The following is a 25,114-nucleotide window of genomic DNA, read 5'->3' as shown; positions in this document are numbered from 1 at the left end:
AGCTTGATGTTTATGTGTTCTAAGCATTCTTTTATTCCCGCTCTTGTAAAGCAGTCAAGGCAACTATAATGGCATTTTTGGAAATATATTGTAAAATAATAAAAAGTAACAATTAAAACTAAAAAAACACACCCGGGCAAGGTGGTGCGTGCCTTTAATCCCAGCACTTGGGAGGCAGAGGTAGGAGGATTGCCGTGAGTTCGAGGCCACCCTGAGACTCCATAGTGAATTCCAGGTCAGCCTGGACCAGGGTGGAGTGAGACCCTATCTCCAAAACAAACAAACAAACAAACAAACAAAAAAGCCCACAGGGCAGGAAAGGTATAAATCTCAGCACAGGAAAAGAACATCATTCCTTTTGAGGGAAGCTTCAGAAAACAGGCAAGGTCAGTAATGGACGTCCACAAGCAGCTTCATGGGGTGGGGACGTCTTCGAAGAAGGTGTCCAAAGTGTCAAGGATAAGCATGCTTAGGATTCTTGCAAGGATCAAAAGAGATAAAAATAGGAAAGGAAAAAGTTAGGCTTTTGAGGTAGAACTTTGAAAAGTGGGCAGGCTTAGCAGGGAGGATCTGCAAGCAGCTGTCATGAGGGAGGGGCTCCTGGGATGTGTGAGTGCATTATCTCATTAAAGGGATAATTATTCCTCCTATTTCCTTAACAACATGTCTTCAGCTTTCCTGAGAGGTGGCCTCCTGGCCCAGTCTGGTGATTGACATGATCATTTGGATTAACTTTTTTTTGTTGTTTGTTTTGTTTTTCAAGGTAGGATTTTGCTGTAGCCCAGGCTGACCTGGAATTCATTATGTAGTCTCAGGGTGGCCTCGAACTCAAGGTGATCCTCTTATTTCTGCCTCTAGAGTGCTGGTATTAAAGGTGCGTGCCACCACATCCAATGAACACTTTTTTTTTTTAATTTACTTCAGAGAAAGAAAGAATGAATGGGCACACCAGGGCCTCCTGCCACTGCAAACTCCAGACACATGCGACATTTGTGCATCAGACTTTACATGGATACTGGAAAAAAGAGGTCAGGGCCGGGCGTGGTGGCACACGCCTTTAATCCCATTACTCGGGAGGCAGAGGTAGATCACTGTGAGTTTGAGGCCACCCTGAGACTAGGCAGTGAATTCCAGGTCAGCCTGAGCTAGAGTGAGACCCTAACTTGAAAAAAAAAAAAGTAGTTTGGCTTTGAACAAGTGCCTTAACCACTGAGCCATCTCTCCAGCCCCCTTCCCTTTTCCAAAAAAAATTATTTATTTATTTATTTTTTATTTATTTAGTTGAGAGATAGAAAAGGAAGGAAGCAGAGAGAGAGAGGGAGAGAATGAGCACACCATGGTCTCTAAACACTGTAAATAAACTTCAGATGCATGTACCACCTTGTGCATCTGTATTGTGTGGGTACTGGGGCATTAAACCTTGGTCCTAAGGCTTCGCAGACAAGCATCTTTACTGCTAAGTCATCTCTCCAGCCCACCTTTCCCTTAAAAAAAAAAAAAATTGTTCTTCCCAGGGAAGTTAGAGGTGAAGTGCAAAGTTTATTATAAGGGATGAGTCCATTGTCAATGGCCTCCAAGCTTGCTATTTCCTAAGTACTTAACAGTGAGTACAATGGCATTCAGCTCTTCATATCCCATAATCATTGTCAAAAGCCATCTGTTTGAGCCGGGCGTGGTGGCGCACGCCTTTAATCCCAGCACTCGGGAGGCAGAGGTAGGAGGATCTCCGAGAGTTCGAGGCCACCCTGAGACTACATAGTGAATTCCAGGTCAGCCTGAGCCAGAGTGAGACCCTACCTCGAAAAACCAAAAAAAAAAAAAAAAAAAAATCAAAAAAATCAAAAGCCATCTGATTGTTTTTGTGTTGTTTGGGGGCTTTTGCTGTTGTTGTTGATGCTAATGATGGAGACAAAGTCTCACTCTGTTGGAGAAGTTGTTAGGGTCAGAGCCTGAGTCCAAACAGCCAGGTTCAGCCACCCATCACCAATAAGCCAGTGAAACAAAGAAGTAATAATTAAAAGCAGAAAAAAGGGGGGCTGGAAAGATGGCTCCTTAGTTAATACACTTGCCTGCAAAGCCTAACAACCCAGGTTCAGTTCCCCAGTATCCATGTAAATCCAGAACAACAACGTGGTACATGCATCTGGAGTTTGTTTGCAGAGGCTAGAGACCCTGGCTGCACCTAGTTTATTTCTAGGTCTGTCTCTCTTCTAGCGCTCCCTACTTGCAAATAAATTTTTTTTTAAATTTAATTTATTAGTTTTCATTTCAGTGAATACAGGCAGTTTGGTACCATTATTTAGGCTCATCTGTGATCTACCCCCTCCCATTAGACCCTCCTTGTTAATGAAAATGGGTCGTGCATTGTGGAGTTAGCCCCCAGTTATTAGTATGATAAATGTCTCTGAAAATCATGACCCAACATGTGACTCTGACATTCTTTCCGCCCCCTCTTCCGCAAGATTTCCCTGAGCCATGTTGGGTTCATTTTTGGTCTGCTTCAGTGCTGAGGTGTTGGGGGCCTCTGAGGCTCTGGCTCTCTGATTTGGTAGGAGTTGATTTTTCTCTGCATTGATCTCCTTCCCCTTTGTGCTGGTATCCCGTTCACAGGAAAACAGCACCCTTGCTTATTTCGCCAGTTGTCCTTAGTTTCAGTTGGGCCCCTTTTGAGGTGTGTTGGGGCAGCTCTCTCCTTAGGATCTGCATCTATCTTTTTTTCCCTTGTTGTTTGTAGTGCAGCTAGGCGGTCACCATCTTGACCAGAAGTCAAATTTTTAAAAATTATTATTATTATTTTTTGCTACATTTAACCTAATTTTTATTCATGCTTGCCTAGGGATGGGGAATAGATCATTCCATAAAAACATACAGTAAAAACAAAACAAAAAAAGTCTTATCATGTACAACTTTTAAGCTACAATAATGATGTACCTTAATTACTTCCATGCACACAAGTTTAACATTACAGGTTTTAAAAAATAAACACAATTAAGACTTCTAGGAGCATTTTATACTAAAGTAATTCCTAATTTTCTTTGTAAATAGATCAAGCACCTCCAAAATACGGATTCCTATACACAGTGAGTACTTTACTTAAAATGAACACTTAACATATGTGGACTGCCTCGGGATAGGGTTGTTGCAAATAAACTTTTAAACTAAGTTAACTTTTAAAATTAAATACAGGAAATATACTGATTTGCTAAAATAAATAAGATGTGATGTATTAACACTTCACTATAAAGAATGACCACCAAAACACTGATAGTGATGAATGAGTCTTAAGAACAGTTTACTACAAGAAATGCTGGCTAAACAGAAGTGCCCACTGACGCACTATGGGTGGTTTATGTTTGCCACAAACTTCTGTTACCTTGAGGTAGATAACATGTGTACCAAACTCGGCATTCATTTTTCAGTTGCTGCTGGTATCATGTGTTTTAAGAAATGTGTACAGTATGAAAAACTTGAAAAGGGCTGGAGAGATGGCTTAGCGGTTAAGCGCTTGCCTGTGAAGCCTAAGGACCCCGGTTCGAGGCTCGGTTCCCCAGGTCCCACGTTAGCCAGATGCACAAGGGGGCGCACGCGTCTGGAGTTCGTTTGCAGAGGCTGGAAGCCCTGGCGCGCCCATTCTCTCTCTCTCCCTCTGTCTGTCTTTCTCTCTGTGTCTGTCGCTCTCAAATAAATAAATTAATAAATAAAATTTAAAAAAACTTGAAAATACTAATGAATGAAAAATGTTTCAGGAAAAAAAATAGATATTTCCATGCAATTATGTATTATTTATTTACGGAAGTACAAAACCAAAGGAAAGAAAAGTGATACACCTCTGTGTTCTGAAAGCCCCTGTGGTAGCCCTGGAAGGCATGTAAAGAGATTTAGAGAAAAAAAAAAAAAAAGAAAAGAAAAGTAAGCACAGAGCTCTCCTGCCATGGGGAGAGGGGAGAGGGTAGCAGGGGTCAAGGATATTTTCCCTTCCTCTTGGCCCAGACTTACCAGAACCTGGAGGTTCAAGTGTGAATAGGCAGCCCAGAGAGACCAAATAATTTTTTTTTTTGTTGTTGTTCTTTATTTATTGGAGAGTGACAGAGAGAGAGAGAGGGAGAGAGAATGGGCGCGCCAGGGCTTCCAGCCACTGCAAACGAACTCCAGATGCGTGCGCCCCCTTGTGCATCTGGCTAACGTGGGACCTGGGGAACCGAGCCTCGAACCGGGGTCCTTAGGCTTCACAGGCAAGCGCTTAACCGCTAAGCCATCTCTCCAGCCCCCAAATAATTTTTTTTAAGCAGAAAAAGAGCTGGAGAGATGGGCTCTCTGGCCTTTTCCCTTATACAAGGTGCATAGATTTTTCTCTGTTTCTACCTCAGTCTCTTATTCTCTCTTCCTTTCTATATGCACCTTGCTCTTCTCTTCCTCTTTGTCTCCCCTCTTTTCCTCTCTGTCGCTCTGTCACCCTCTCACACTCTTGTCCTCAGTGGCCTCCTGGTTTCCCGCCCCCTGATGACTCACACTGTAGCTTCAGGGCTGGCCAAGCTGCAGCTCTTTGCTGATTTTCCCAGCTCCTCGCCCCTTCCCCCTTGCCACTTTGTCTAAGGACGCCCCCTCTGAGCCATTGATTAAACTCCCCAGTGCCCAAAAAATGTGTGATTTTCTTATTTGAACCTCTGACACTAGAGTGCAGAAACACCGAGGTACAGACTGGGGAGAACCCACCTTCTCCGTGCTCTGGATCCCTAAACAAAAGCAAAAGGGGGAAGCTACAGATGAAAAGTCAGCCAAAACAAAGTTTTACACAACCAACCAACAAGCTACATGCTGGGGAACTACACAGAGCTGCTGTTCGCTGACGCTACCTACTAGGATATGAAAGGAGTAGATTTCAAGAAAAACTACAATCAAGGCTGGGCGTGGCGGCGCACGCCTTTAATCCCAGCACTCGGGAGGCAGAGGTAGGAGGATCGCCATGAGTTCGAGGCCACTCTGAGACTCCATAGTGAAGCCCAGTTCAGTCTGAGCTAGAGTGAGTCTCTACCTTGAAAAAAAAAAAAGGGGGGGGGGGGACAGAGAGAGAGAGAGAGAGAGAGAAACTACAATCAAATTGCTCCCTGTGAACTGAAGTTCCCAGAAACTTACACCGCCTACATCCTACAAGGCCGATTAGCTGATTCGAATTTTAATGATTGTGGAACAGCTGGAATGTTACAGGTCTAAAATTAAATTATCTTGGGCTACCTTAGCCCCTTCAATGGCATTTATCACCCACCTCTGTGTGTGATCCAACATTCTGTGACTATTAAATAAATCCATTTTAGTATATATAGCCCCTAGCTTCTCCTGACCTGAAAGTGAAGAATGTCATCAAAGGACTGTACATCTGATGTTTCCACCAATCTATTTAAAGAGGGCCTTGATTTATGACCTTCTTTTGTTTTGTGACTATAATAAAAACATCATGGCATGGTTAACACATTGAAACATGGAATTTGGGGTAACCTAAATCTGTGTTCCCAAGCCATGGTCACTCATATTTGGTTCCAGAATAAACTATTTCTTACTCCCTTTGAAGTGAAAGCAGTTATCATCTGCCAGGAAGATAGAAAATACTATGCTCACCTTTAATCCCAGCACTCAGGAGGCAGAGGTAGGAGGATCGCCGTGAGTTTAAACCATCCTGAGACTACATAGTGTATTCCAGGTCAGCCTGAGCTACAGTGAAACACTACCTAGGGGAAAAAAAAAAAAAGCCGGGCGTGGTGGCACACACTTTTAATCCCAGCACTGGGGAGGCAGAGGTAGGAGCATCGCTGAGAGTTCAAGGCCACCCTGAGACAACATAGTGAATTCCAGGCCAGCCTGAGCCAGAGTGAGACCCTATCTCGAAAAACAAAAATCAAAAACAAACAACAACAACAACAACGATAGAAAATACTACACAGAAGGCTGGAGAGATGGTTAAGGTGCTTGTCTGCAAAAGCTTAGTGACCTGGGATCGAATCCCCAGTACCCACATAAAGCCAAATGCACAAACTGCATCTGAGGTTTGTTTGCAGCGGCTAGAGGCCCTGGCACACCATTCTCTCTCTCTCTCAATCTCATTTCTCAAATAAATAAATGAAAAAATATATTAAAAAGAAAATATGAGCCAGGCGTGGTGGTGCATGCCTTTAATCTCAGCACTAGGGAGACAGAGGTAGGAGGATCGCCGTGAGTTCAAGGCCACCCTGAGAATACATAGTGAATTCCAGGTCAGCCTGGACCAGAGTGAGACCCCACCTCGAGAAACAAAAAAAAAAAAAAAAGAAAGAAAGAAAGAAAGAAAGAAAGAAAGAGAAAAAAGAAAATAGTACACAGCCACCAAAGCAGAAATTCGAGGATGCAGAGAGCTTAACACTGAAGTAGATTTATAACACATCCACCGAGGCTCAAGAAACTTTGTGCAAGAGGGGGTGGAAAGATTGTAAGAGCCACAGGGTGGGAAGGAGTATTTGGATTCATTGCCCCCTCCACCTAGAGACTGACACTTTCATAACTCTTTGGTGAATACCAAATCCCCACTGAGGAGGGACCTCAGAGGAATGGGTGCGGGCGTGGTGGCGCACGCCTTTAATCCCAGCACTCGGGAGGCAGAGGTAGGAGGATCGCTATGAGTTCGAGGCCACCCTGAGACTACATAGTGAATTCCAGGTCAGCCTGGGCTAGAGTGAGATCCTACCTTGAAAAAGCAAAAAAAAAAAAAAAAAAAAAACCAAAGAGGATAACACGAGAGAGGAAAGGGATCAGCACACGATTTGTTCATACAGTGAAGTTTATAATTCATTAAAAAAAATAATAAAAGAATGGCTGGGCATGGTGGCGCAGACCTTTAATCCCAGCACTCAGGAGGCAGACGTCAGAGGATCGCCGTGAGTTCGAGGCCACCCTGAGACTATACAGGTCAGGCCCAGGTCAGCTTGGGTCAGAGACCCCACCTCGATAAAACAAAACAAAATCTGTTCCTTGCTTACAGCACCCAAAAATATCCTTCTCTTACCTGTTCGCTTATGAATTTAACTCTACCGGCGTGGCAGCCACCATATTTGCGTCACCAGTTCAAATGTGCTTGCCGAGATTAGTTGGTAGCAATGTCCCAGCGGGGATCAAACGAGCCTGTGGGCTTGAATGTCTGCCCAGCAAGTGCCATGGGATGTTGCTTCAGAATATGTGCTTACCAAGTGTGCTGGGTGGTCTTGATTCCCCTGCCTCTATTTCAACTGTTCAAGGAACTGATGCGGCTCATCCGTGTTCATGTTTACCTTTGCGCTCGCTTCACTAAATTCAGTTCAGGTCAGCTCCCATGGGATGCTCATGTGGTTCTGTGGTTCTCCAGGTCTTGTGCTTTAGTGAGCAGAGGTGGAAACTTTAGAATCTGACCCCACGTTTCTTATTTCATTTATTGATATATTTATTTTTTGAGTTACGGTCTCACTCTAGTGATTAAAAGCATGTGATCTAGGCTTAAAATCATGTGCCACCACGCCTGGCTCAAGGAACAGATTTTGACTAATGATATAATATTTACTTTGATGATTTAAAATCTTTAATCATACCTAAGTATTTAATTGTTTTGTTTTAGTTGTGTTGCTGTTGTTTGGGGAGGCAGTGTTTAGTGACCAGGATTCCCCTAACCTCAGGCTCCCCAGAGCAGGGATTACAGACCCTAGCTCTGTTTTAGTTTTTTCTTGTTTGTTTGGTTTTATTGTTGCTCTTGCTTTGTTTTGTTTTTGAGGTAGAGTCTCACTCTAGCCCAGACTGACCTGGAATTTACTATCTAGTCTCAGGATGACCTCAAACTCACAGCAATCATCCTACCTCTGACCTCTGCCTCCTGAGTGCTAGGATTAAAGGCATGCACCACCACCCTCAGCAAAATTGTTTTAGTTTTTAACTATATATTTTTAATATTTATTTATTTACTTATTTAGGAGAGAGTGAGAGAGAATGGGCTCTCCAGGGCCTTCAGCCACTGCAAACAAACTCCAGATGCTTGTGCCACCTTGTGCATCTGGCTTATGTGGGTGCTAGGGAATCAAACCTGGGTCCTTTGGCTTTGTAGGCAAGTGCCTTAACCACTAAGCAATCTTTCCAGCTTTGTTTTATTTTTATTTTTATTTTTATTTTTTCGTTGTTTTTCAAGGTACCATCTCACTCTAGCCCGGCTGACCTAGAATTCCCTATGTAGTCTCAGGGTAACCTCAAATTCATGGAGATCCTCCTACCTCTGTCTCCCAAGTGCTGGGATTAAAGGTGTGTACCACCATGCCCAGTCCTCTTTTAGTTTAGTTTAGTTTTTTTTTTAAATATTTTATTTATTTCGTTGAGAGAGAGAGAGAGAGAGAATGGGCATGCCGGGGCCTCAGCCACTGTAAATGAACTCCAGATGCACGTGCCACCCTGCGAATCTGGCTTACTTACGTACTAGGGAATCAAACCTAGGTCCTTAGGCTTTACAGATAAGCACTTTAACTGCTAAACTATCTCTCCAGCCCTGTTTTTTTTTAAATTAATTTATTTATTTATTGCCTGCATAGTCACTTAATTTGACAAAAGGCTTGAAAGCAAAGCACACTACTTCCTACACCCTACCCACCTCTGCCAACTTCTCCAGGTCCTGTGCCCCACAGGTCTAACACCTCCGCAGATCGGTCCTGCCCTTACTAAGTTTAGTGTCTAAAGAAGAAGATAGGTGTCCCTAGGATAGCAGACCTGTCAACAAGTGGAAGAATGGACCCTGTTAGGCAAATGGAGAATTTGAAAACAGGGCTCCCAAGACTGGCCAAAAAAGGTTGTTTCAAACTTCCAAACTAGCCCTGAGACTGCTCCCTAGATACAAATGAGCTTTGAAGGGTGATTAAAAGTTCAAAGCTAAGCCAGGCGCAAAACCAAAAAAGAAAAAAAAAATTCAAAGCTAGTCTGCACCTGCTAACTTTTTTGCTAAAAGAGTCATCAGAATTCTTGCCAGGTGGTGGTGGCACACGCCTTTAATCCCAGCACTTGGGAGGCGGAGGTAGGAGGGTCACCGTGAGTGAGTTCGAGACCACCCTGAGGCTACCTAGTGAGTTCCAGGTCAGCTTGGGTGAGAGTGAGACCCCTACCTTGAAACAAACAAACAAAAGATTTATCAGAATTCCACCATGAAAGATCTAAAAACAGGTGCTTGTGAAAGGGGATACCAATACAATGGCACACTCTGTGTATGTTTGTTTTTTAGGGAATGTCAGTTTTCACAGCCTCTCACAGAAAGCATTCTGAAACCCCGAGCACAGACATTCCCGTTCCTAGCGTGGAGCAGTGCAGCGGCTCCATCTTTGAGCACTGTGGCCTGGCAGGAAACCATGGGCAACTTGGTGAAGTTTTCAACCCACCACAAGCTCAAGATTTCTGGGAAGGTCCCTGGTTTTCTGGTCATAAACATTCTTGAAGTCATCAGGATTGGAGAAGTGGAGGCTCAACATTTGGGAAGGTGAGTTTTGGCTTCCAAATGCAGAACTCAAGAGCCAAGTAGCCCGGGCTGGGTTTTCTTGACTCCTCCCCAAAGCCCTGCGTGTCCTCCTTTTTCAGTCTAAACTTGAGCGCAGCCCCAGTGTTCACCAGATGCGTCTAGAACAGCAGGATGTCCCCGAGCATCCTTAGTCGCTGGGAGTTTTTTTTTTTCTTTTCAATTTTTTTTATTAACAACTTCCATGATTATAAAAAATATTCCATAGTAATGCCCTCCCTCCCCCCCCCCCCCACTTTCCCTTTTGAAACTCCATTCTCCATCATATTCTCTCCCCCTCTCAATCAGTCTCTCTTTTATTTTGACGTCATGATCTTTTCCTCCTATTATGATGGTCTTGTGTAGGTAGTGTCAGGCACTGTGGGATCATGGATATCCAGGCCACTTTATGTCTGGAGGGAGCACGTTGTATGGAGTCCTACCCTTCCTTTGGCTCTTACATTCTTTCTGCCACCTCTTCGGCATTAGACCCTGAGCCTTGGAAGGTGTGATAGAGATGTTACTCAGTACTCCAGTCACTTCTTTCCAGCACCATGATGCCTTCCTAGTCATCCCAAGGTCACTGCCATCTGAAAAGAAAAGATTCTCTACCAAAAGTGAGAGTAGCATTAATATAAGGGTATGAACATTAAGAGAAGTGCTTATTGGGCAGTTTGATAAGCATAGTATATACATTTAGCCAGACAACAGCAGACGTTACACCCCTAGGGCTCATGACTACCCCTGTTTTAAGTTTTTAGCATCAGGGATGTATTCCTTCCCATTGAGTGGCCTCCAGTCCAATTAGAGGGCAGTTGGTTTCCACCATGACAGACATGCCACTATTGCACCTATTGGCTCATTTGGCTGACTGGCCAAATATAAGGCTTGCAGTGTCCACTGTTGAGTATCTTCACTGGTGTTTTCTCTTTCTCCCATTGAACTGCATCCAAAATGGCTTCTTCCAGCTTTCTGTCAGCTGGTCTACATGGAGGAGGTTATCAGCTCAGTTCCAGCAGGATTTCTCAGTGGCCTTTCAGCCCAAGTATGTGGAGTCTTCAGCAATAGGGTCTTGCCATCTAGTCCTGGTGGGAAACCAAGGGCCTCGGCAATGGTCTATGTTTTGGGGGTATCAGGGATCTCCCTGGCTAACAACTCACTGGAAGGTATCCCATCCCTGGCACTGAAAGTTTTCTAGCAACAATCTACAGCTCCTAAATGTAGGTTCCATATGTTTTATTTATATCCTCTTAGATTTTGATTAGCCCTCCCTCCACCTTTCCTTTACTCAATCTCTTTCCCTGACCTCACTTGGGCCTTTTCACCCCCATTAATCTATACTTGTATTTACATATATACAATACCATCCTATTAAGTACCCCCCTCCCTTCCTTTCTCTTCCCTTTATGTCTCTTTTCTAGCTTACTGGCCTCTGCTACTGAGTTTTCTTCTTACTCACACAGAAGTCCAATCATCTGTAGCTAGGATCCACATATGAGAAAGAACATGAGACGCTTGGGTTTCTGGGCCTGGGTTACCTCACTTAGTATAATACTTCCTAGATCATCCATTAGTTTTTTTAAAATATTTATTTGTTTATGAGAGAGAGACAGAATGGGTGTGCCAGGGCCTCTAGCCACTGCAAATGAACTCCAGATGTATGTGCCACCATATGCATCTGTTTTACATGGGTTCTGGGGTATTGAACCTGGGTCCTTAGGCTTTGCAGGCAAGTGCCTAAACTGCTAAGCCCAGCCCCATGTTTTACTTTATTTTGTTTTTGAGGTAGGGTTTTTCTGTAGCCCAGGCTGACCTTGAATGCATTAGATAGTCTCAGGATGGCCTCAAACTCACAGTGATCCACCTACCTCTGCCTCCCGAGTGCTAAGATTAAAGACATGTGCCATCAAGCAGGGCTCTGTTTTAGTTTTTAATTGTTCTATTAGGTCAGTTGATTATTTTGTCTGTTTATGCACCTATTCTAATGTGTTCTCTATATTTCTTTTACCTACAACCCATATACTTCCCTCTCCATCCTACTTCAATTTTGCTTTTTTCTCCTTCTTCTTTCCTTTAGATAAGTTGTAATTATAATTTTCTATGGCTTTCATTTCTCTTTTTAAAAATATTTTATTTATTTATTGGTAAGGGGGGCGAGAGAGGCAGATAGAGAGAGAATGGGCACATCAGGGCCTCCAGCCACTGCAAACGAATTCTAGACACTTGAGCCACCTTTTGCATCTGGCTTTATGTGGGTAAGGGGGAATTGATCCTGGGTCCTTTGGCTTTGCAGGCAAGTGCCTTAACCACTATGTCATCTCTCCAGCCCCGTCTTTTTTTTTTTTTTTTTTTTTAGCATTGAAACGTCTTTAGGGAAGTCTTCATTCTACAAAAAAATTCACACATCCGTGAAGCATACCAACAAAACAAAAATAATATAAAAATTTCAGACTGTATTTATTTACTTGACAGAGAATGAGAGAGATAGAGAGTATGGCCAAGGTTCGGTCCCTTGCCACTGGAAACTAACTCCAGGCATTTGCACCATTCTGTGCATCTGGCTTTATGTGGGTACTAGGGAATTGAAACTGGCACACAGACTTTGCAAACAAGCACCTATAACTATTGATCCATCTCTCCAGCCCTTTTTTGGTTTTTTTAAGGTAGGGTTTCGCTCTAGCCCAGGCTGACCTGGAATTCACTATGTAGTCTCAGGCTGGCTTCGAATTCACAATGATCCTCCTACCTCTACCTCCCAAGGGCTGGGATTAAAGGCGTGCGCCACCATCGGGCAAGCTTTAATTTATTATAGCTCCATTTCTTCTAACAGTATTCTGACTCTCACCTTCTAAATATTACTTCTCTATTGTTCTACTAAGTCCTAGTATTTTTTCTTCCTCCATTGTTCTCCCCTTCCTTTTCTTTTCTTTCCTTCCTTTCTTTCTTTTTATTTTTTCTGTTTATTTATTTATTTTTTTTTTTGAGGTAGGGTCTCACTCTAGCTCAGGCTGACCTGGAATTCACTATGTAGTCTCAGGGTGGCCTCGAACCCATGGCCTCCTACCTCTGCCTCCTGAGTGCTGGGATTAAAGGCGTGCACCACCACACCTGACTTTTTTTTATTGTCAGACAATAAACCATGATAATTCCCTCCCCTCCCCACTAAGTCCTAGTCTTACTTGACATATCTTATTCCCATTGGTACCCTCAGCAACTAATACCATAGTATACTATCTTTGTTCCTTTGTTTCACAAAAGTGATTGAAGTTGAAGTGAAAATTGTTTTTAACTACTACCTACTGCATTTAATTTAATTTAATTTAATTTAATTGGTTTTTCAGCCCAGGCTTATGCAGAACTCGTAGCAATGCTTCTACCTCTCCTGAGTGCTGGGATTAAAGCCATGTGCCACCACACCCAGATACTACTGTATGTTAAATAGACGCCTACCCATTAGTTGGAATTGCCTCTGAAGTTAATATTCTACTCTCAGAATGGCACTACAAATTGTTCCCAGTGCTTCCAGCACGTAAGTCTAGGGTTTAACTACTGAAATACACACTCAGTCCAGCAGGGAGAAGTGATACTTAAATCCTACTACAATTTAGTTCCGCTAGAGCAGTGCATTAACATCAACTAAAAGAATATGGGTGCTGGGCATGGTGGCACACACTTTTCATCCTAGCACCTGGGAGGCAGAGGTAGGAGAGGATCTCTGGGAGTATGAGGCCACCCCGAGACCCTCAGTGAATTCCAGGTCAGCCTGTGCTAGAACCTACCTTGAAAAAAAAAATCTTTTTATTTATTTCATGAGAGACATTTGGTGGGCAAGGGCCTTTAGCCACTGCAATCAAACTATAGATGTGTGCACCTCCTTGTGTGTGTGGTTTACATGGGTCCTGAGGAGGCAAAACTTGTTTCTTTAGCTTTTCAGGTAAGTGCCTTAACTGCTAATCCATCTCTCCAGTCACATCCCCCAAATATATATATATTTGGTTTTTCGAGGTAGGGTCTCACTCTGGCTCAGGCTGACCTGGAATTCACTATGTAGTCTCAGGGTGGCCTCGAACTCTTGGCAATCCTCCTACCTCTGCCTCCCGAGTGCTGGGATTAAAGGCGTGCGCCACCACGCCCGGCTCCCCAAATATTTTTAAGAACATGGGTGATTGGAAAAACTCCAACCAGGGACTAGAGAGATGGCTTAGCGGTTGAGGCATTTGCCTGCAAAGCCAAAGGACCCAAGTTTGATTCCCCAGGACTCAGGTAAGCCAGATGCACAAGGGGGCGCACACATTTGGAGTTCATTTGCAGCGGCTGGAGGCCCTGGCATGCCCATTCTCTCTCTCTCTCCCAAATAAATAAAATAAATTTAAAAAAGGGAAAAACTCCAACCAATGACCCAGCTGTTGTAGGTAGACAGAGATGAGGTTTGGAGTTCACTGAAGGATGTACTCCAACTCCTGTTTAAACATGCCACATCACACCACACAATGCTCTACACATACACACACACACACACACACACACACACACACCAAGTTTATGAATTATAGCCACAGGAAAAATGTGGGCTGGACAGATGGCTTAGTGTTTAAGCCACTTGCCTGCAAAGCCTAAGGACCCATGTTCGACTCTCCAGATCCCACTTAAGCCAGATGCACAAAGACAAGTGCAAAGTCGCCCATGTCCACTAGGTGGCACAAGCATCTGGAGTATGATTGCGGTGGCTGAAGCCATGGGGCACCAATTCTGTGTGTCTCTCTCTCTGTTTCTTTGTCTCACACTCTCTCTAAAAAAAAAATAAAAGAAATGCCAGGCGTGGTAGTGCACGCCTTTAATCCCTGCACTTGGAAAGCTGACGTAGGAGGATCCCTGTGAGTTTGAGGTCACCCTGAACCCACATAGTGAATTTCAGGTCAGCCAGAACTAGAGTGAAACCCTACCTACCTTGAACCGCCCCCCCCCACCGCCCAAATAATAACAAAGTAAAATAAAATAAAGAAAAAAGTAAGCTAGATGTAGTGGTTCACGCCTTTAATTCCAACACTGGGGAGGCAGAGGTGGGAAGATCACTGTGGTTTTGAGGCCAGCCTGGAACTACAGAATGAATTGCAGGTCAGCCTGGGTTAGAATGGACCCTACCTATGAAAACCAAACACAGAGAGGGAGAGAGAACAGAAAGAAAAGATAAGATTAACAAACAGCTAAATTAATTTTAAAAAAAGATACAGAAGAACCAAATGAATAAAATTAGAGATAAAAAGGAGACACTATAATAAACATCAATGAAATTCATCATGTTATTAGGACATGTTTTGAAAACTTGTATTTCAATAAATTGAAAACTTTAGAAGAAATGATGGCCAGGCGTGGTGGCTCATGCCTTTATCCCAACACTTGTGAGGCAGAGGTAGGAGGATCACCATGAGTCTGAGGCCACACTGAGACTACATAGTGAATTCCAGGTCATCCTGGCTAGAGTGAGATCCTACCTTGGAAAAAAAAAAAAAAAGGAGAACTTCCAGCTTCTGGAAATAACGTGGTTAAGAAACTTAGAAAATATATGATTGGCTTGGAGACTGAGAAACTACACAGATGAGGGCTGTGAGACTTCATCCAAAGGCACTGTGGTCTGCCAAGGCTGTTAATTACTGCTTCTGCAATCAGACGGCCCTGTTTCCTGATCCCTCCTCAACACAAAAGATCTCCTGGTTACTACTAAACTCTCAGTAGACAATCAGTTCAGTACACCTTCAGTTATAGTTTAGGGACAGCCCCAATATACTTAAGTCCCTTAAATCCAGCCCTCATGTGAATTTCCCACTTTCAGGGGCCCCTGTCCATGTTAAGGGGCTTCCTTCTTGTCTGATGTTTTTTTCTTTACTGTCTGAATCCCATTTAATAAAATCTATTACATACATTCCTTATATGTAGCAGGTGATTGTTATCTCTCTGGGTCCAAGATGGTAATACTTTACAGCCCTCTGGGCAAGGACAAAATCCAACACAGCTCACGGTGTGGCTGCTGCCCTCCCATATCAAGAACAAATTTCTATACACACATGATTTACCAAAATTAAACCAAGAGAATATAAACAACTTAAAAAGATCTGTAATGAGCCTGGTGTGGTGGCGCACGCCTTTAACCCCAGCACTCAGGAGGCAGAGGTAGGAGGATTGCTATGAGTTCAAGGCCACCCTGAGACTACATTGAGAATTCCAGGTCAGCCTGGGCTAGAGTGAGACCCTCCCCTCCCCCAAAAAAGAAAACAAAGATCTATAGCAAGCAATGAGATTGAAGCAGTCATTTTTTTCATTAAATATTTTTTCTCAATTTTATTAAACATTTTCCATGATTATAAAAAATATCCCATGGTAATACCCCCTCCCCCTTTTTCCCTTTGAAACTCCCTTCTCCATCACATCCACTCCCCATCTCAATAAGTCTCTCCTCTATTTGGATGCCATGATCGTTCCCTCCTCTTATGATGGTCTTGTGTAGGTAGTGTCAGGCATTATGAGGTCATGGATATTGAGGCCAATTTTTTGTCTGGAGGGAGCACATTGTAAGGAGTCCAACCCTTCCTTTGGCTCTTACATTCTTTCCGCCACCTCTTCCGCAATAGAATCTGAGCCTTGGAAGATGAGATTGAGATGTTACTCGGTACTCTAGTTACTTCTTTCCAGCACCATGATACCTTCTGAGTTGTCCCAAGGTCACTGCCATGTGAAAAGAGAAGATTCTCTATCCAAAGTGAGAGTAGCATTAATATAAGGGTATGAATCTTAAGAGAAGTGCTTACTGGGCAGTTTGATAAGCATAGTATATACACTAATCCAGACATCAGCAGATGTTACAACCCTAGGGCTCTGAAGCAGTCATTTTCAAAAGTGGGAGAGGGGAAAAGCCAGGACCAGATGGATACACTGCTGAATTATTCAGATATTTTTTCAAGGTAGGGTCTCATGCTAGCCCAGCCTGACCTGGAATTCACTATGTATTCTTGGGGTGGCCTCAAACTCACAGCAATCCTACTTTAGCCTCCCAAATGCTGGGATAAAAGGCACGCGCCACCATGCCCAGCCTCTTCCAGATATATATATTTTTTGAGGTAGGGTCTTACTCTAGCCCAGGCTGACCTGGAATTCATTCTGTAGTCTTGGGGTGGCCTTGAACTCACAGCAATCCTTTTACCTCTGCCTCCCGAGTGCTGGGATTAAAGGTGTATGCCACCAATCTTGGCTTCTTCCATATTTTTTTAAAAAATATTTATTAGCAAGGAAAGAGAGAGAATGGACAAGCTAGGGCCTCTAGCCACTGCAAACAAGTTCCAGACACATGCACCACTTAGTGCATTTGGCTTTACGTGGGTACTGGAAAATCAAAAGGGTGGTGTTAGGCTTTGCAGGCAAGTGCCTTAACTGCTGAGCCATCTCTGCAGCCTTTCTACAGATTTTATTTATTTTTATTTATTTATTTTTGGTTTTTCGAGGTAGGGTCTCACTCTAGCCCAGGCTGACCTGGAATTCACTATGGAGTGTCAGGGTGGCCTCGAACTCACGGCGATCCTCTTACTTCTGCCTCCCGAGTGCTGGGATTACAGGCGTGCACCACCACACCCGGCTTATTTTTAAAATAACTTTATTTCTTTATTGGAGAGAGAGAAGGAAAGAAAAAGAAAGAAAGAGAGAGAGAGAGAGAGAGAGAGAGAGAGAGAGAGAGGAAGGAAGGAAGGAAGGAAGGAAGGAAGGAAGGAAGGAAGGAAGGAAGGAAGGAAGGAAGGAAGGAAGGAAGAAAAAATAGACAGAGAGAGAGAGAGGATCTGACAGCCACTGCCGCCCACCCCTCTGGGGCCCGGGGCTTCATCCTTCACCACTGCCAGTTGCCTCCCCTTCCCCTCATCCCGTCCCCCCATCTGCACAAGGTTTCAACACTAAACGTGCACAATATCTTTGAAACCAAGAGTAGTAGATTTTGATAAAACCTGGAACAAGCTTCTAAGTACTATCAAAGCAGTTGTCATGTTGGAATCCATCAGAGAGCAAATGATCGCTTCTCAGAAATCTGTACTTGACGTGCAGCCTATCCTGAACCGCTGGGAGAAAGACTTGATGCAGAAACAAAGGATTTTTTTTTTTTTGAGAATCATGTTTGGAATTTACACAAGAGAGTTCTGGAGTCTGAGGAACAAGTACTTGTTATGTATGATAGCTACTGGGAAGAATGCAGCAAGGGAGCAGACAGACTACATGGACTGCTTGTATAGGAATCTCAATACCCAGTTTATTAAAAAGAATAAATTGACTGAAGCTGACCTTCAGTATGGCTATGGTGGTGTAGATGTGAATGAACCATTTATGGAAATTGGAGAGCTAACATTGGATATGTGGAGGAAGTTAATGGTTGAACCACTTCAGACAATCCTTATCCAAATGCTGCTCCGAGAAATCAAAATGATCATGGTGGAGAAGACCCAAACCAGAAAGTAATCATGGGGTTATTAACTCCTTTGTTCATGTTGAACAGTATAAGAAAAAAATCCCCCTAACGTTTTATCAGGAAATCTTTGAGTCTCCCTTTCTGACTGAAACAGGAGAATATTACAAGCAAGAAGCTTCAAATTTATTACAAAAATCAAAGTGCTCACAGTATATGGAAAAGATTCTAGTTAGATTAAGAGATGAAGAAATTTGTTGTCAAAAATACTTAAACCCTGGGCTGGAGAGATGGCTTAGCGGTTAAGCGCTTGCCTGTGAAGCCTAAGGACCCTGGTTCGAGGCTTGGTTCCCCAGGTCCCACGTTAGCCAGATGCACAAGGGGGCGCACGCATCTGGAGTTCGTTTGCAGAGGCTGGAAGCCCTGGCGCGCCCATTCTCTCTCCCTCTATCTGTCTTTCTCTCTGTGTCTGTTGCTCTAAAATAAATAAATAAAAAAAATATTTTAAAAAAATTAAGCCGGGCGTGGTGGCGCACGCCTTTAATCCCAGCACTCGGGAGGCAGAGGTAGGAGGATCGCCAAGAGTTCAAGGCCACCCTGAGACTACATAGAGAATTCCAGGTCAGCCTGAGCCAGAGTGAGACCCTACCTCAAAAAACCAAAAAAAAAAAAAAAAAATTAAAAAAAAAATACTTAAACCCATAAGCTGTGCGTGGTGGCGCATGCCTTTAATCCCAGCACTCGGGAGGCAGAGGTAGGAGGATCACCGTGAGTTCGAGGCCACCCCGAGACTACATAGTGAATTCCAGGTCAGCCTGAACTAGAATGAGGCCCTACTTCGAAAAAAAAAAAATACTTAAACCCAAGTTCATATACTAAGGTGACTCATAAATGTCAACAGCAAATGGTTGTAGATAACTTGCAGTTCTTACATGCAGAATGCCATAATATCATTTGACAGGAGAAAGAAAAATGACATGGCCAATATGAATGTCTTACTCCAGGCCGTGTCCACTGGGTTACCTCATATGATTCAGGAGCTGCAAAATCACATTCATGACAAGGGCCTTAGAGCAACCAGTAACCTCACTCAGGAAAACATGCCGACATTATTTGTGGAATCAGGCTTGGAAGTCCATGGGAAATTTGTCCAATTTATCAAGACTGTTTTGAATAGTGATCAGCATTTTATGAGTACATTAGATAAGGCCCTGACATCTGTTGTAAATTACAGAGAACCCAAATCTGTTTGCAATGCTCCTGAACTGCTTGCTAAGTACTGTGACAACTTACTAAAGAAGTCGGCAGAGCCAGGCGTGGTGGCGCACACCTTTGATCCCAGGACTCGGGAGGCAGAGGTAGGTGGATCACTGTGAGTTCGAGGCCACCCTGAGACTACAGAGTGAATTCCAGGTCAGCCTGAGCCAGAGTGAGACCCTACCTTGGAAAATAAATAAATAAATAAATAAATAAATAAAAAGAAGTCAGCAAAAAGGATGACTGAGAATGAAGTGGAAAACAAACTCACCAGCTTCATTACTATTTTCAAATATATCGATGATAAAGAGGTTTTCAAAAGTTCTATACAAGAATGCTGGCAAAACGTTTAATTCGTGGGTTATCAATGTCTATGGATTCTGAAGAAGCTATGATCAATAAATTAAAGCAAGCCTGTGGCTATGGGTTCACGAGCAAGCTGTACCACAAGTGCACAGACATGAGCGTCAGCGCAGACCTCACCAAGTTCAACGACTTCATCAAAAACCAAGACACAAAGCTGGGCGTGGTGGCGCACGCCTTTAATCCCAGCACTTGGAAGGCAAGAGGTAGGAGGATCACCATGAGTTCTAGGCCACCCTGAGACTACATAGTTAATTCCAGGTCAGCCTAAGCTAGAATGAGACTACCTTGAAAAAAAAAGACACAGTCATAGATTTGGGGATTACTTTTCAGATACATGTCCTACACTCTGGTGCATGGCCTCTTACTCAGGCTCCCTCATCTACATTTGCAATTCCCCAGGAGTTAGAAAAAAGTGCACAGATGTTTGAATTATTTGTTTTGTTTTGTTTTGTTTTTTTTTTTGTTTTTCAAGGTAGGGTCTCACTCGGGTCCAGGCTGACCTGGAATTAACTCTGTACTCTCAGGGTGGCCTCGAACTCATGGCGATCCTCCTACCTCTGCCTCCCGAGTGCTTGGATTAAAGGCGTGCGCCACCACGCCCGGCCAGATGTTTGAATTATTTTATAGTTAGCATTTCAGAAAAAAAAAAAAAAAACTTACCTGGTTACATTATCTGTGTACAGATGAATTTAAAATGAAGTATTTGTAGCCAGGCATGGTGGTGCACACCTTTATACCCAGCACTCAGGAGGCAGAGGTAGGAGGATCGCCATGAGTTCGAGGCCACCCTGAGAGTACAGAGTTAATTCCAGGTCAGCCTGGACCCGAGTGAGACCCTTGCTCAAAAAAACAACAACAACAAAATCCTATTTGGGAAAACCATATGTAGCTATGGTTATGACCTACCAAAAGGCAGTTCTTCCTGCCTTCAATAACAGTAAAACTGTTAGTTATAAAGAACTTCAGACAGGGCTGGAGGGATGGCTCAGCAGTTAAGGCGTTACCCTGCAAAGACAAAGCACCCAGGTTCAATTTCCCAGTACCCACGTAAGACGGATGCACAAGATGACACATTCTCTCTCTAATAAAAGAATAAAAATTTTAAAAACAGAACTTCGAGACAGCATTCAGATGAATGAGAAGGAGCTGATGAAAACAATCAAGTCATCACTTGATGTGAAAATGATTAACCATGATTCAGAAAAGGAAGACATCGATGCAGAATTTTCATTGAATATGAATTTCCGCAGTAAAAGAACAAAATTCAAAATTACTACATCAATGCAGAAGGACACGCCACAGTAAATGGAGCGGACTAGAAGTGCTGTAGACGAGGACCAGAAAATGTGTCTCCAAGCTGCTATAGTCCCTATTATGAAAACAGGAAAAGTGATTTGGTACAATGCCCTTATTCAAGAGGTGATTAACCAGTTGGGAGCAAGGTTCAATCCCAATGTCAGCATGATTAAAAAGTGCATTGAGGGCTGGAGGGATGGCTTAGCAGTTAAGATGTTTGCCTGCAAAGCCAAAGGGCCCAGGTTCGATTCCGAGGACCCACGTTAGCCAGATACACAAGGGGGCACACGCATCTGGAGTTTGTTTGCAGTGGCTGTAGGCCCTGGTGCGCCCATTCTCTATCTCCCTCTCCCTCTTTCTCTGTCAAATAAATAAATATTAAAAAAGAAGTGCATTGAGCCTTAACCCCAGCACTTGGGAGGCAGAGGTAGGAGGATTGTTGTGAGTTCAAGGCCACCCTGATAATACAGAGTGAATTCCAGGTCAGCCTAGAGTGAAACACTACCTCGAAAAAACAACAACATAAAGAAGTGCATTGAGGTTCTGATAGAGGCAGCCAAGCGTCCGCAGATGAATAGTTACATTGCGTGACACCCTTTCCAGTGTGGGTGTGAGAAGGTCATTGCCAGAACCATCCGGTGTGCTCCTGTGAAAAGAAGCAGGCCTGTGCCTCCATACTTTGTTCATTTGGCAGCCCCTGCTTTCTGCTGTTTACAACATCACCAGTGGGGCTGGAGAGATGGCTTAGCAGTTAAGCGCTTGCCTGTGAAGCCTAAAGACCCCGGTTCGAGGCTTGATTCTCCAGCACTCACGTTAGCCAGATGCACAAGAGGGCGCATGCGTCTGGAGTTCGTTTGCAGTGGCTGGAAGGCCTGGTGCGCCCATTCTCTCTCTCTGCTTTCTGCTCTCTGTCATTCTCAAATAAATAAAAATAAATAAATAAAAATAAACAAACAACATCACCAAGTGCCATGGAAAATTCTAGGGGATAAAGAGACAAAAAGAAAGTATGACCTGCAGCGGCATGAAGATGAGCTCAGAAATATTGGACCAGTAGATGCACATGTGTATCTGGAAGAAATGTCTTGGAATGAAGGTGACTGCACTTTCTCTCTGGGCTGTGGTGGGAAATACAGTGTTTCCAAAGACGAAGCAGAAGACGTCAGCCTGATTTCCTGTGATGCATGTTCGTTAGTTATAGAACTCCATGATAGCTGAAACTGGAACCCTTTAACTGTGTTCAGACATGATCAGAAGAGGCCACTTAGCCTCCAAGGAAATGCAATTTTCTTGACAGCTATAGTTTTAAAAGAAAATGGAAGATCAAGTAATGACCACCTCAGATTAATAGAAGGAATTAATTCAGTTGCTTATATGTGTTTATAATATATACAGAGTACCTCAAGAATTATAAACTACGGAATTATAAATTCTGCTTTTTTGAAAAAAAAACCCTCCCCCTGAAAAAATTGCGATGTGCATGGTGGTGTACGCCTTTTAATCCCAGCACTTGGGAGGCAGAGGTAGGAGGATTGTGGTGAGTTCAAGGCCACCCTGAGACTACAGAGTGAATTCCAGGTTAGCCTGGGCTACAGTGAGACCCTACCTAGAAAAATAAAAATAAAAAATAAAAATTTTCGCTGTACTTATTTTGCACCTTTCCTATACATGTGATGCTATTAATGCTAAACTCTAAATTTCAGGAATTAAAAGGTGAGTCTGTAATTAAAATTTAAAAAAAAAAAACAAGCTGGGTGTGGCTGTGCAGACTTTTAATCCCAGCACTGGGGAGGCTGAGGTAGAATCCCTGTGAGTTTGAGGCCATCCTGAGACTATATAGTGAATTCCAGGTCAGCCTGGGCTAGAGTGAGACCCTACCTTGAAAAACAAAAACAAAACAAAATAAAACAAAAAAAAGTTAAAAGATTTATCTTAGTAAATAAGAGTGAGACCCTACTTTAAAAAAAAATGTTGGGAGGGTATTACCATGGGATATTTTTTATAATCATGGAAAATGTTAATGAAAATTTTAAAAAAAGTAAAAAAAAAATTTTTAAAAGTCAAACAAAATTCCTTCCCTCTCTTTTTTTCTCTCTGATTAAAGGAAGATCAGGTGAGCTTCCTCAATCCTGCTGGCTGCTTAAACATTGTTTAATACCAGAGTGGCTACAGCCTTCAGTACCAGAATGAACAGAAGATCTCCGCTAGCTGACAAAGAGGATGGTTAAGTTCCCAGGAGGGGTCTTCAGTTCGATGGGGAAAGATTACCCATGAATTGAGTCCATTTGTCACAAATGTGACAACCAAAGCCAAAGCCTAGCAACTGAAGGACTTAGTCACCTGCTTCCCAGAATGATCAAACTCACTGAACTCAAGTCGACAATTCAGAATTCCAGGCCCATCCAAATGGCCATAGCTTTGCTGGATGACATCATGACCTAGCAGGAAAGACTCAGCAGGGATCATGGAGAAAGAGAAGCAGGAGACTGGTGAAGGCCAGCAGGAGTCTGTGGCTATAGAAGCCCAGCCTCAGAGGCAGGGGCCAGCCAGGCTGGCTGAGGAGTAACCCAAGTGAAGCCAGAGAAGTTTAGAGGAATGAGACAGAAAGCCGTTGCTATATCAGAACAAAATGAGTCTGGCAATGTAGAAAGCCAGAAAAAAAAGAGAGTACTCATGCAGCAGAACCATGGATTCAGAGTCAGCAGAAACTTCCAGAATTGCCATTACAGCAATACCCAAAAGGAGCCACTGACTGTTGGGACAACAGAGCCAAATCTCTTCCATCTAAGAATAAGGAAGACAGGACTGGAGAGATGGCTTAGCAGTTAAGGCATTTGCCTGCAAAGCCAAAGGACCCAAGTTTGATTCCCCAGTACCCACGTTAGCCAGATGCACAAAGGGGCATACATGTCTGGAGTTCCTTTGCAGTGGCTGGAGGCCCAGGCACGCCCACTCTGTGTGTGTGTGTGTGTGCCTCTCTCTCTCTCTCTCTTTTTTTTTTTTTTTTTTTGGTTTTTCGAGGTAGGGTCTCACTCTAGCTCAGGCTGACCTGGTATTTTCAGGGTGGCCTCGAACTCACAGTGATCCTCCTACCTCTGCCTCCTGAGTGCAGGGATTAAAGGCATGCGCCACCATGCCCAGCTTTTTTTTCACATTTTCATTTTTTTTTCCCCAAAACCATTTTACTTATTTAAATATGAGAGAGAAAGAGACAGATAAGAGAAGGGAAAGGGACAGATACAGGGAATGGGCACACCAGGTGCCCTAGCCAACACGAGCGTGCCCCCTTGTGTATCGGGCTTGCATGCATCCGGCTTGCATGCATCCTGGGGATTCGAACCCAGGTCCTCTGGCTTCAGAGTCAAATGCTGTAACCGTGAAGCCATTTCCCAGTTCCCTCTCTTCCTTAAGTAAGTAAATAAATAAAGAAAGATAATTAAAAAAAAAGAATAAGGAAGACAGTATCATTAGGTATAAGTTTCTGGTTGAATTGGCTCAAGAGCAAAAGCAAGCTAAAAGCTAGACATACTGGAAGATGATGTTCACCTTCATTTTCCAAAATGAGTAGCACAAAAATCCTATGCAAAAGCTTACATTTAGTACCTCAGTATTTCTATACATCATGTGTCTTAGCTAAAATAACTAACTAAATAAATAAATGAGCCCAAAGTACCACTTTGCCTGGATAGAAAAAGGCACCTGGGGCTGGAGAGATGGCTTAGTGGTTAAGCGCTTGCCTGTGAAGCTTAAGGACCCCGGTTTGAGGCTCGGTTCCCCAGGTCCCACGTTAGCCAGATGCACAAGGAGGCGCACGCGTCTGGAGTTCGTTTGCAGAGGCTGGAAGCCCTGGCGCGCCCATTCTCTCTCTCGCTCTATCTGTCTTTCTTTCTGTGTCTGTCGTTCTCAAATAGATAAATAAAATAAAAAAAAATAAAATAAAATAAAAGCAGCTGATCTATTAAAAAAAAAGAAAAGAAAAGAAAAGAAAAGAAAAGAAAAGAAAAGAAAAGAAAAGAAAAGAAAAAGGCACCTGGATGACCAAGTCTCAGGGTCCATGGGTACAAACATTACGGCAGCAGACTGTACCACACCAAATCCCTGTAGGATGAGCATCAAGCTGCTCTGCTTAGGTCAGGACCATGATACCCAGGACACAACTTTGCATAGAATGTGGTAACCCATCTACTATGCAGGATTGGGCACCAAAACAAAATCAGATGCTGAACCCATGAAAAGAAAGACAT

At 43.3% G+C, this 25,114-nt stretch overlaps 1 pseudogene; it reads left to right on the top strand.

The window, feature by feature from the left end:
• Positions 1-9,371: 9,371 nt before the first annotated feature.
• On the top strand, positions 9,372-23,436 carry LOC101615584 (annotated as a pseudogene).
• Positions 23,437-25,114: the final 1,678 nt, after the last annotated feature.

This window comes from Jaculus jaculus, chromosome X, assembly GCF_020740685.1.
Source record: "Jaculus jaculus isolate mJacJac1 chromosome X, mJacJac1.mat.Y.cur, whole genome shotgun sequence".
NCBI lineage: Eukaryota > Metazoa > Chordata > Mammalia > Rodentia > Dipodidae > Jaculus > Jaculus jaculus.
Note: the sequence above shows the minus strand (reverse complement) of the source record. Positions and strands in the feature narration are given on the sequence as shown.